The 12,278-nt window shown below is 44.3% G+C and overlaps 1 long non-coding RNA gene across 1 annotated transcript in view; it reads right to left on the bottom strand.

Annotated features, from left to right (window-relative positions):
* Positions 1-3,146: 3,146 nt before the first annotated feature.
* Positions 3,147-12,278, bottom strand: part of LOC108538065 (uncharacterized) — a 24,591-nt gene continuing 15,459 nt past the window's right edge. The window contains exon 3 of the long non-coding RNA XR_001887990.1: positions 3,147-3,271. This is a non-coding gene — a long non-coding RNA (uncharacterized LOC108538065). The remainder of the gene's footprint in view (positions 3,272-12,278) is intronic.

Raw genomic sequence — 12,278 nt, 5'->3', positions numbered from 1 at the left:
TTCTGCTGTGATTTGTGTATGTTTCAACACTAGAAATGGAATTTTAGTGCTGAAAGAGCCTTTAAAATTCATCTCCTCCAAACCACACATTCTCCAGAAAAAGAATCTGAGATCTGAAAAACTTCAGTGAGTTTCTTACATTTAGCTATGGCCAGAGCCAAGGCAAGAAGTTAGGTATTTTGACGTAAAGTCTGATCTTCCTTTCACTCTAATATGCTAACTCCTCTTGCTAGCTGGAGCAGTAACTAGCTTTAGCCTTCTCCAGAGCACTCCCAGCCCAATCTTAAGGCTGCTGTTTTGGGGTCCTAAAATTTCCCTAGGAGGTATGGCCAAATGAGAAAAATCGGACTCCAAATTCTCCAATTATGGGCCTGCGGTGGTGGCTCATACCTGTAATCCCAGCACTTTGAGAGGCAGAGGTGGGAGGATTGCATGAGCCCAGGAGTTTGAGACCAGCCCGGGCAACCTAGTGAGAACACATCTCTACAAAAAAATATAATCCAAAAATTGGCCTGGCATGGTGGCGCTTGCCTGTAGTCCCAGCTACTTGGGAGGCTGAAGTGGGATGATCACTTATGTCCACAAAAAGAGTCAAACTCTGTAAAATATTTGAAAAGATTTATTCTGAACCAAATGTGAGTGACCATGGTGTGTGACACAGCGCTCAGGAGACCCTGAAAACGTGCCTAAGGTGGTCAGGGCACAGCCTAGTTTTATACCATTTAGGAAGACATGAGGCAATCAAATACATGTAAGATGTACATTGTTTCAGTCCAGAAAGGCAGGACAACTCCAGGTGGAGGAAACTTCCAGGTTATAGGTAGATTCAAAAATTTTCTGATTGGCAATAGGTTAAAAAAGTTATTATCTAAAGACCTGGAATCAATAGAAAGGAATGTCTGGGTTACAATGATAAGGGATCGTGGGAACCAAAGTTTTACCACACAAATGAAACCGCCAAGTCGCAGGCTTCAGAGAGAATACATTGTAAATGTTTATCAGACTTAAGGTCTGTGTTGAAGTTCATGCTGGTCAGCTTTTCCCAACATCCAAAAGGGAGGAGGGTATAATGAGGCATGGCCGACTCTCCCTTACCACAGCATGGCCTGAACCAGTTTTTCAGGTTAACTTTGGAAAGCTCTGGCTCAGAAGAGGGGTCCATTCAGATGGTTGGGGGGCGGGAGTGGTTTATCATTTTATTTTTTGTCTGCACTTGAGCTCAGGAGGTTGAGGCTACAGTGAGCCATGATCATGTCTCTGCACTTCAGACTGGATGACAGAGTGAGATCCTGTATCAAAACAAAGGACAAATTCTGTCATTACAGTGGGCCCCATTTCTCTGTGTCCTGTCCATCCTTTGCCCGCTCTACATCATTCCTTCCCTTCCCTGGGGCTGACTTAATGACTCTTCAGTGGACTTGGGAAGAGGGAAGGACTCATTATGGTATGATGAATGGGGACCTGTGACTACTTGGGGTCAGAGATTTTGGAGAATCTCATGCTTATTATTACTCAAAAATATATAAACTCTATCTTATCTTATTGTAAAAAACTCAAATGATATCAGAGGTGTACAGAGCAAAGTAAAATGTGGGGAGGGTAAAGGGGAGACAGATATTTTCTTCTTAAAAAAAAAAAAAAAAAAACTTTACTAAGACTTACCTGACACACAGTAAACAGCACCGGAGGTGGAAAGAGAGACTTTTATTACAAACCCTTGTTCCCCTCCCAAAAGACTGGGGAGTTTGGCCATAGTATATATATATATATATATATATATATTCCAACCAAGTTCTTTCTAGAAAGTTCTCTGGTTCTACCCACTGAGAAAGGAAAAAAAAAAACAAATCTTGGGACACCAAACTCACTATGCTAAAGGGAAAAGTCAGGCTTGGGAATGGAGTCACACCAAACTGCCTCCTGTTTTGTTCCTAAATATATAGATGCAAAGACAGAAGGCTACACACCTCCCCAGCAGGCCTTGCTCACAATTTGGCCACAAGGAAATTCCTTGTGGGCCCCAAGATCTTTACCCTAAAACATTTCTGTTGAGTTTCACCCTGACAATGTAATTAACAGCTATCTTCACAGGTACTGAACAAGACAGGACCAGAAGTCATCCCTCTGCTCACCTGAGACAAACGCCTATTTCAGTCTTTCCTCCACCAGATGTTTAGTTTATTTTATTTAAAAATGCAAATCTGGCCAAGCGCAGTGGCTTACCCCTGAAATCCCAACACTTTGGGAGGCCAAGGCGGGCAGATCACTAGGTCAGGAGTTTAGACCAGCCTGGCCAACATGGTAAAACCCCATCTCTACTAAAAATACAAAAATTAGCCAGGTGTGGTGGCAGATGCCTGTAATCCCAGCTATTCGGGAGGCTGAGGTGGAGAATCACTTGGACCCGGAAGGCGAAGATTGCAGTGAGCCAAGATCAGGCCATTGCACTCCAGCCTGGGTGACAAGAGCAAAACTCTGTCTCAAAAGAAAACTCCGTCTCAAAAAATAAAAAAGGAAATTCACAGAGGGCAAGATGATTGCATAGTTGACTATTCCTCTACCCTCTCCTGTCACATGTAAAATGTGGATTCAGTGAAAGCTGATCAAAGCCTCAAAAGAATGCAACCACTTTCCCTTTTTATTCACTCTCCTCCTTTTTTTCTTTCCTCTTTCCCCTATTGCCCACTCCTTTCCCCACTTTAAATATTGAAGTCCCCAGGCTGGGTGTGGTGACTCACACCCATAATCACAGCTCTTTGGGAGGCCAGGGCAGGTGGATCACCTGAGGTCAGGAGCTCAAGACCAGCCTGGCCAACATGGTGAAACCCTGTCTCTACTAAAAATATAAAAAATTTGCTGGGCATGGTGGCGGACGCCTGTAACCCTAGCTACTCAGTAGGCTGAAGCAGGAGAACTGCTTGAACCCGAGAAGCAGAGGTTGCGGTGAGCCGAGATCATGCCACTGTGCTCCAGCCTGGGCAACAAAAGTGAAACTTTGTCTCAAAAAAAAAAACAAAAAACAAAAAAAACAGATTGAAGTCCCCAAACCCTCTTTGGAAAAAGCACAGATCACAGATGTTCCTGTGGTTTTGTTTTGCTTTTTCCTGGATTTGTCCTAAACCTTGGCAAAAGAAACTAAAATAATTAAGACTCACCTCAATTATTTTCTTTGATTTATATCACTCTTTTGCAGTTTAAGCACTACTCTAGCTAATTTCTTATCTTTGTCCTTAGGTAGCCAGTCCCCATCATGTCAGTTTGCTAAATCTCCCTAAAGAGGAAGAAGAAGCATATGAAAATCAAATCTTAACTGAGGGCCAGGTGCAGTGGCCCACACTTATAGTCCCAGCCCTTTGGGAGGCCAAAGTGAGTGGATTACTTGAGCTCAGGAGTTTGAGACCAGCCTGGGCAACATAGTGAAACCCTGTCTCTACAAAAAATACAAAAATTAACTGGGCATGGTAGCGCGTGCCTGTATGTAGTCACAGCTATTGGGGAGGCTGAGACAAGAGGATGGCTTGACCCAGGGAGGTGGACAGTTTGCTGAGGTTACGCCACTGCACTCCTCCTCCCTAGATGATAGAGCATGACCCTGTCTCAAAAAGAGAGAGAGAGAGAAAGAAAGGAAGAAAAGAAAAGAAAAGAGAGAAAGAAAGAGAGAAAGAGAAAAAGAGGGAAAGAGAGAAAGAGAGAGAGAGGGAGGGAGAGGGAGAGGAAGAGGGGGAGGGGAGGGGAGGAGGGAGAGGAGAGGAGAGGCGAGGCGAGGCGAGGCGAGGCGAGGCGAGGAGAGGAGAGGAGAGGAGAGGAGAGGAGAGGGAAGGAGAAAGAAAAGGAAAGAGTGACAATGCCAAATTCTGGAGAGGAATAGAGAAGCTAGATCTCTCATATATTTCTGTAAGAATGTGAAATGGTACACCCACTCTGGAAAATAGTTTGGCCATTTATTTAAAAACTAAACACACACTTACCATCTACCCAGCAGTCATACTGCTGAGCGTTTATCCACAAGAAATGGAAACTTAAGTCCACACAAAATCATGTACGTGCTTGTTCTTAGCAGCTTTATTTGTAATTAGCCCAAAATGAGAACAACCAAAATGTCTTACAGTAGGTGAATGTTAAACTCCACAATAGAAAGAAACAAACATTTCTACACACAGAAACTTGGATGGATCTCAATGGCATCATGCTGAGTGGAAAAAAGTCCATCTCAAATGTCATATATGTACTATATGAATCCATGTATATAATATTCTTGAAATGGCAAAATTATAGCAATAGAGATGTATTTTATTTAACTGAATTGTGTATCCAAAATATTACCATTAAACATCAATATAAAATTTTAATGAGATATCTTACATTCTTTTTTATACTAAGTCTTCAAAATGTGGTGTGTATTTCACAATCATGATACATCTTAATTTGGACTTGTTACATTTCAAGCATTCAGTATTCACATGTGGCTACTATATGATATACTGGCTACTATATTGTACAGCACAGATCTAAGTGATATAAAATGCGTCTTCAAATGGGTGGCTCATTTTTTTATTGTGATGTTTATTTTATTATTGAGTTTTGAGTATGTTTCATATATTACAAATGCAAATTCCTTATTAGGTATATCATTTTAAAATATTTTCTTCTACGCTGCCTTGTCCTTTCCTTCTCTTAGTCTCTTTCACAGAGCATGGGCTTTTTTTTTTTATTTGTTTTTGTTTTTGTTTTTTTGAGACCGAGTCTAGCTCTGTCACCCAGGCTGAAGTGCAGTGGCACAATCTCAGCTCACTGCAACCCCCACCTCCCGGGTTCAAGCAATTCTCCTCCCTCCACCTCCCAAGCAGCTGGGACTACAGGTGCACGCCACCACACCCAGCTAATTTTTTGTGTTTTAGTAGAGATGGGGTTTCACTGTGTTGTCCAGGCTGGTCTTGAACTCTCGAGCTCAGGCAATCTGCCTGCCTTGGCCTCCCAAAATGCTGGGATTATAGGCGTGAGCCACCGCACCCGGCAGAGCATGGGTTTTTAATTTAACAAAGTCCAATTTATCAACTTTATGAAGTATGCTTTTAGTATTATATCTAAAAAAAATTTGGGCCAGGCATGGTGGCTCATGCCTGTAATCCCAGTACTTTGGGAGGCTGGAGGCAACCTGGCCAACATGGTGAAATCCCATCTCTACTAAAAATACAAAAATTCGCCTGGTGTGGTGGCAGGCACCTGTAATCCTGGCTACTTGGGAGACTGAGGCACAAGAATCACTTGAACCCATGAGGTGGAGGTTGCAGTGAGCCAAGATCACATCACTGCACTCCAGCCCAGGCAACATAATGTAACCCCATCCCCCACACCAAAAAAACACAAAAACAAAAAACTGCCCAACCAAAGGCAAACATTGTCCTATAGTCAATTTTTACACCCACCAATACCACACTAGCTTGGTTACTATTGCTTCATGACGTCTTAAAATCAGGTAGCATTAGTTTTCCAACTTCTTGTTTAGCCAAGTTTTTTATTGTTTTTTTGTTTGTTATTGTCGTTGTCACTGCTTTTCTAAGTCGTTTGCATTTCCAAATGAATTTTAGAATGATCTTGTCAATGACTACAAAAATCCTGCAAGGATTTTGATTGGGATTGTTTGAGAATTGACACTTTTTTTTTTTTTTTTTTTTTTTTTTTTTTTTTTTTTTGAGACGGAGTCTCGCTCCGTTGCCCAGGCTGGAGTGCAGTGGCCGGATCTCAGCTCACTGCAAGCTCCGCCTCCCGGGTTTACGCCATTCTCCTGCCTCAGCCTCCCGAGTAGCTGGGACTACAGGCGCCCGCCACCTCGCCCGGCTAGTTTTTTGTATTTTTTAGTAGAGATGGGGTTTCACCGTGTTAGCCAGGATGGTCTCGATCTCCTGACCTCGTGATCCGCCCGTCTCGGCCTCCCAAAGTGCTGGGATTACAGGCTTTAGCCACCGCGCCCGGCCGAGAATTGACATCTTAATGTTAGCAAAACAGGAGCATAGGAGAGCCAGGGTGACACCTTTTTTTTTTTTTTTTTTTTTTTTTGAGACGGAGTCTCGCGGGCTCAGTCGCAGTCGCCCAGGCTGGAGTGCAGTGGCACGATCCTGCAAGCTCCGCCTCCCGGGTTCACGCCATTCTCCTGCCTCAGTCTCCTGAGTAGCTGGGACTACAGGCACCTGCCACTTGTATTTTTGATAACAGACAGGGTTTCACAGTGTTAGCCAGGATGGTCTCAATCTCCTGACCTCGTGATCCACCCGCCTTGGCCTCCCAAAGTGCTGGGATTACAGGCGTGAGCTACCGCGCCTGGCCTAAACCGTTTTAAAATCAACTCCATCGTAAAACTAACAAGGTACACTCCTTGCCAATCACAACCCATGGTCATAAGATGTTTACAGCTAAAGAAGCAGTTTATTAATGCCTGCAAGGACAAACTCCTGTGACAGAAGAATGTCCAGATGTCCCAATATCACATAACAATACACACTTTCAAGATAGAGTCAGTTTTGATGTACTTATGCACCAAAAACCCAAGAAAAACTTTTATTTATTTATGTATTTTATTTATTTTATTTTACTTTTGGAGATGGGGTCTCGCTCTGTCACCAGGCTGGAGTGCAGTGGCATGATCTCAGTTCACTGCAACTTCTGCCTCCGCGGCTCAAGCAATCCTCCCATCTCCCACCCCCACCCTCCAGCAGCTGGAACTACAGGCGAGAGCCACCACACCTCGCTAATTTTTATATTTTTTGTAGAGATAGGACCGCACTATGTTGCCCAGGCTGGTCTCAAACTCCTGGGCTCAAGCGATCCTCCCACCTTGGCCTCCCAAAGTGCTAGGATTACAGGCATGAGCCACCGCACCGGGCAGATAACTTTCCTTAAATCAGCAAAATCATAAATTTTGTCATGCTGTCAGCCCACCCACACATAGACATAACTTAACTTAGCTTTTATATAGATAAGACCCCTGTATAAGAAGAGTCTTTTTAAAAAGGACAGTGCAGGCCAGACACGGTGGCTCAGGCCTGTAATCCCAGCTCTCTGGGAGGTCGAGGCGGGCGGATCACGAGGTCAGGAGATCGAGACCCTCCTGGCTAACATGGTGAAACCCCGTCTGTACTAAAAATATAAAAAATTAACCGGGTGCGGTGGCGGGCACCTGTAGTCCCAGCTACATGGGAGGCTGAGGCAGGAGAATGGTGTGAACCCGGGAGGTGGAGCTTGCAGTGAGCCGAGATTGGGCCACTGCACTCCAGCCTGGGCGACAGAGCGAGACTCCATCTCAAAAAAAAAAGGACAGTGCGGCCGGGTGCGGTGGCTCACACCTATAATCCCAGCACTTTGGGAGGCTGAGACGGGTAAGCCACCAGGGGTCAGGAGTTCAAGACCAGCCTGACCAACATGGAGAAACCTGGTCTCTACTAAAAATACAAAATTAGCTGGGCATGGTGGCGCATGCCTGTAATCCCAGCTACTTGAGAGGCTAAGGCAGGAGAATCACTTGACCCTGGGAGGCAGAGGTTGCAGTAAGTAAAGATCGCGCCATTGCACTCTGTCCTGGGCAACAGGAGTGAAACTCTGTTTAAAAAAAAAAAAAAAGGCAGTGCATTCTTTCTCTTGCTTTCTGAGGCCACCCACCCTGTAACTGATGAGCTTTCAATCAACTTTCTCTTTCCACTGTACTCTGTGACTCACCTCGAATTCTTTCTTGCATGAGATCCAAAAATTCTCTCTTGGAGTCTGGATCAAGACCCCTTTTTCCAGTAACATTAATAATACTGTGTCTTCTTCCCCATTCATACCGTATATGTCTTCATTTATTTCACAACAGTGCTGAAATAAATGAAAAGATATACGGTATGAATGGGGAAGAAGACACAGTATTATTTCACCGTGTGAAATTTCTTTCAGCGTTGTTGTGTAGTTTCTAGTATATAGGTGTTGGCAGGGATATAGAAAAACTGGAACACATATATTATGGGTGGGCACCTGCATGAGATCCCAAGAAACAGCAACTAGGCCAGGGTGACTGGAGCAGAGGAAATGAGGGAGAGCCTCTTAGGAGATGTGGTCAGAGGTAACTGGGAAAACGGATCTCAGAGAGCTCACAGGCAACTGCACTGACTCTGGCTTTTACGCCAGGTGAATTTGGAAGTTGTTAGAGAGTTTAGGTCAGGCTAGGTGTGGTGGCTCATGCCTGTAATCCCAGCACTCTGGGAGGCCAAAGTGGGAGGATAACTTGTGTACAGGAGTTTGAGACCAGCCTAGGCAACATAGCCAGATCCCCATTTCTATAAAAAATTTTTTAAAATTAGCCGGGCATGGTGGCATGCTCCTGTGGTCTCAGCTACTGAGGAGGTTGAGGCAGGAGGACCACTCCAGCCTGGGAGGTTGAGGCTGCAGTAAGCTTTGATCACACCACTGCACTCTGCCTGGGTGACAGAGTGAGACCCTGTTTAAAAAATAAAGAAAGACAGAGAGATTAAGCGGGGAGAGAGAGAGAGAGAGAAAGGAAGGGAGGAAGGAAGGAAGGAAGGAAGGAAAGAAGGAAGGAAGGGAGGAAGGGAGGGAGGGGCACTGGGGAAGGAGGAAGGGGAAAAGAAAGAGAAGAAAAGAGAAAAGGAAAAGAAAAGAAAAGAAAAAAGAAAAAGTTCATTTATGTCAGGGCGTGATATGATGTTTTGACTTCTCTTGTCCAAGGATCCCTCTAGCTGCTGTTGAGAATAGGCTGAAGGAAGACAAAATTGGCAGTGGGAGACCCACTAAATTGCTGTTTGCTACATTTTTAAAAGCTGAATAGTTTAGATCAGTAGTTGAGATCGACAAGATTTGTTTTCTGGTCACAACCCTGCTGACTAAAACAGGACCTAGTCTAGACAGGATAATGTGAAGAAACTGAACAAAACCAGCAGGTGACAGCAAAAGTGACCCTAGCTGCCCTCAATGCTCATTAGCTCAAGACACTCCCACCAGCACCATGACAGTTTATAAATGCCATGGCAATGACCCAGAAGTTACCACGCATTTCCATGGCAATGATCTGGAAGTTGTTGCCCTTTTCCTGAAAACTTCTTAAATAACTCACTCCTTAATTTGCATTAATCCACTCCCTAATTTGCATATAATTGAAGTGGCTATAAGAGAGTATAAATGTAGTTGCCAAGGGTTCACAGGTTGCCAACTCTGGGCACACTGCCAATGAGTTATCCCTGCTCAGCAAGGAGCAGTACCATTCAATAAAAGATTATTGCCTAATACCTGGGGCTTGCCCTTGAATTCTTTCCTGGTCAAAGCCAAGAACCCTCCCAGCCTAAGCGTCAATTTGGGGGCCTGCCATCCTGCATCAGTTTTGTTGTTGTTGTTGTTTATTTTTGTTTTGTTTTGTTTTGAGACAGGGTCTTGCTCTGTCACACAGGCTGCAGTGCAGCGGCACAAACACAGCTCACTGTAGCCTCTACTTCTTGGGCTCAAGCAATCCTCCCATCTCAGGTTCCCTGGGTAGCTGGGCCTCCGGGCACACACCACCAGACCTGGTTAATTTTTTTTTTTTTTTAATTTTGTAGAAACAGAGTCTCACCATGTTACTCAGGCTGTGCTCAAACTCCTGGGCTTAAGCGATCCTCCCACCTTGGCCTCCCAAATTTCTGGGATTACAGGCGTGAGCCACTGCACTCAGCCTGCATCAGTTCTAACTATCAAATTGAAAGGAACTTCGAGGAGGAAAGAGCATATTAAATGCCTATGAGGCTGGAACTAGCAAAATCCAGATTGTGGAAACTGCAAGACAATGACCTAATTTTGTCAAAACATAAATTTGAAAGACAAAGAAAAAAAGGGAAGCTATAGTTTACGAGGGACTTAAAAACACAAAATCAAATGCAATTTGTAGATCTCGCTTGGATCCTGGCTTGAATAATCAGATATAAAAATAATACTTTTATGAGACAGCTAAGAAAATGCATTCATTGATTATTTAATGAGGTAGGTATCTTAAATTCTATTAGATATGAGAACTGAGATCATGTATTTCAACATGACTTACCTGTTTGTTTGACTTTCAAAAAAGTCTTGCCTGGAAGGATAAGACTATAAAACAATAAAGAACTCATTGTTTGCTTCAGGAAAAACCAAAAAAAAAAAAAACAACAATTTATCTAGGCAAACAATTTGCTCACCTGGGCAAATAGCTCTCCCCTCAACACATGGCTCACCTGGGCAAAAATCTCACTTATCAGACAGTAATTTGCTTCTCAAGACTTGTCTCAAGACCTCCATTCTGTTGTGTTCACCAATTCTAAACTATTGTCTCATAGAATTTTATCTTATCTTATCTTATCTTATCTTATCTTATCTTATCTTATTTGAGATGGAGTCTGTCGCCCAGGCTGGAGTGCAGTGGCTTGATCGCAGCTCACTGCAACCTCCACCTCCCAGGTTCTTTCCTGACATCAGGTGACACGCCTGCCTCAGCCTCCCAAAGTGCTGGGATTATAGGCATGAGCCACCACACTCAGCCCTTTACCCAATTTTAGTCAGTTCCTTGCTTTAAAGAATTACATCAAATACCCTTACATCATTTTCCCCTTGGTGACACTGTTGAGACACCACCGAACTTTGTTCTCCCTTGCTGCAATTGGCCTCATAAGCTCTACTTTGCGTGATCAGTGGTGGGTTTCTCTGGTGGTCTTTGCAAGAAAGTCAACCATTAATATGATGATTTTGTGACATGTTTATTTTATTTTATTTTATTTTATTTTATTTTACTTTCTTGCAACTTTATCTTCACAGAATGTGGCGTATTTATTTTTTAAAAGGGGGAGGCTCAGCTGGACGCAGTGACTCATGCCTATAATCCCAGCACTTCGGGAGGCCTAGGCGGGTGGATCACTTGAGGTCAGGAGTTCAACAGCTGCCTGGCCAACATGGCAAAACCCCATCTCCACTAAAAATACAAAAATTAGCCAGGCGTGGTGACGCGTGCCTGAAATCCCAGCTACTCAGGAAGCTGAGGCAGTAGAATTGCTTGAATCCGGGAGGCAGAGGTTGCAGTGAGCTGAGATCGCACCATTGCACTCCAGCCTGGGGAACAGAGCAAGGCTCCGTCTCAAAAAAAAAAGAAAGGTCGGGGGAGGCTCATATTTTTAAAACTATATATATATAATATATATATATACTGTAATATATATATACACACACACAGAATGGCTGGGCATGGTGGCTCACATCTGTAATCCCAGCATTTTGGGGGGCCAAGGCAGGCAAATCACTTGAGGTCAGGAGTTCGAGACCAGCCTGACCAACATGGTGAAACCCCGTCTCTACTAAAATACAAAATTAGCCAGGCGTGGTGGTGGGAGCCTGTAATCCCAGCTACTCAGAAGGCTGAGGCAGGAGAATCACTTGAACCTGAGAGGCAGAAGTTGCAGTGAGCCGACATGGCACCATTGCACTCCAGCTGGGCAACAGAGTGAGATTCCGTCTCAAAAAATATATATATATGTATATGTATATATATATACACACACACAGAAGGATTTACAAATAAAATGAAATAATGTCCAAGATTTACTTCAATACAATATGGAATAGAGAGTAGGGAGAGGCATAGATGAAATGAAAATGGTCATCATTTCGAGGCAATCATTATTGAAGCTGGTTGACAGCTACATGGGGTTCACTATAAGACTTTTGTCTGGCCGGATGTGGTGGCTCATGCCTGTAATCCCAGCACTTTGCGAGGCAGAGGTGGGTGGATCACCTGAGGTCAGGAGTTTGAGACAAGTCTGACCTACATGGTGGAACCCCGTCTCTAATTTTAAAAATACAAAAAAATTGGCCGGGCGCGGTGGCTCAAGCCTGTAATCCTAGCACTTTGGGAGGCCGAGACGGGCGGATCGCGAGGTCAGGAGATCGAGCCCATCCTGGCTAACACGGTGAAACCCTGTCTCTACTAAAAACTACAAAAAACTAGCCGGGGCCGGGCGCGGTGGCTCAAGCCTGTAATCCCAGCACTTTGGGAGGCCGAGACGGGCGGATCACAAGGTCAGGAGATCAAGACCATCCTGGCTAATACAGTGAAACCCCGTCTCTACTAAAGAATACAAAAAACTAGCCGGGCGACGAGGAGGGCGCCTGTTGTCCCAGCTACTTGGGAGGCGGAGGCAGGAGAATGGTGTGAACCTGGGAGGCGGAGCTTGCAGTGAGCTGAGATCTGGCCACTGCACTCCAGCCTGGGCGACAGAGCCAGACTCCGTCTCAAAAAA

This window comes from Rhinopithecus bieti, unplaced genomic scaffold (assembly GCF_001698545.2).
Source record: "Rhinopithecus bieti isolate Rb0 unplaced genomic scaffold, ASM169854v2 scaffold_15643, whole genome shotgun sequence".
NCBI classification, from domain to species: domain Eukaryota; kingdom Metazoa; phylum Chordata; class Mammalia; order Primates; family Cercopithecidae; genus Rhinopithecus; species Rhinopithecus bieti.
This window is presented reverse-complemented; position numbering and strand designations above follow the sequence as displayed.